This window comes from Etheostoma spectabile, chromosome 10 (assembly GCF_008692095.1).
Source record: "Etheostoma spectabile isolate EspeVRDwgs_2016 chromosome 10, UIUC_Espe_1.0, whole genome shotgun sequence".
Taxonomy (NCBI): domain Eukaryota; kingdom Metazoa; phylum Chordata; class Actinopteri; order Perciformes; family Percidae; genus Etheostoma; species Etheostoma spectabile.
This window is the reverse complement of record NC_045742.1, coordinates 23,919,671-23,920,825: the sequence shown is the minus strand read 5'-3', so window position 1 is coordinate 23,920,825 and position 1,155 is coordinate 23,919,671.

Below are 1,155 nucleotides of genomic sequence, written 5' to 3'. Positions count from 1 at the left end.
CCCCCCATTACTGAAACAGTACACACAACGGTATCGTAATATTCGTTCTTGTTACTGCACTCTTAATTCATTAATTATACCCTTCTTTGCAGTCCACTCTTTTAGTATATACTTATGTTTCTCTGCCCAAAAATAAGTAAAGTAAATATATATTATTTTATGCTCAACGGTTTCATGAGGACATTGTTGCCCATAGATAAGACTGTGTTATGAAGCATTACCCTTACAACTTACCTAATAGACAAAACATCATTACATCTTTTATAACTTGTATTTTGTTCTAAATGGCTTCATACATTGACATACAATAGTGAAAGCATTGGTAACAGAATTGACATTTATAGACCCTTCCTTTATATTCATTATTTTTGCTACAGTAATGCAACGTGTAATACAAAAGATAACAAAGTTAAATACTTTTAATATAATTTTTATTTAAAATGTGCTTGTAGTTCTGCAGGCTCCCCCCAGGCCTTAGCTAGTCTGATGGGGATAGGGACCTGAGGGGGATTCCAGACTCTCCAGGGATCCTTCTACGGTCTGATGGCCTCGTCATCCCTAATGACGGTTAATTATACCCATTCTTTGCAGTCCACTCTTTTAAGTATATACTTATGTTTCTGCTCCAAAAATAAGTAAAGTAAATATATATTATTTTAATGCTCAACGGTTTCATGAGGACATTGTTGCCCATAGATAGACTGGGTGTTAGAAGCATACCCTTACAACTTACCTAATAGACAAAACATCATTACATCTTTTATAACTTGTATTTTGTTCTAAATGGCTTCATACATTGACATACAATAGTGAAAGCATGTGGTAACAGAATTGACATTTATAGACCCTTCCTTTATATTCATTATTTTTGCTACAGTAATGCAACGTGTAATACAAAAGATAACAAAGTTAAATACTTTTAATATAATTTTATTTAAAAATGTGCTTGTAGTTCTGCAGGCTCCCCCCAGGCCGTAGCTAGTCTGATGGGGATAGGGACCTGAGGGGGGATTCCAGACTCTCCAGGGGATCCTTCTACGGTCTGATGGCCATCGTCATCCCTAAATGACGGACCTTTATTCCTTGTTTGTCCCTGAAGAGACGGGTTATGCAGGATAATCAGGGGGAGGCAGGATATACAGGATATACATCAGG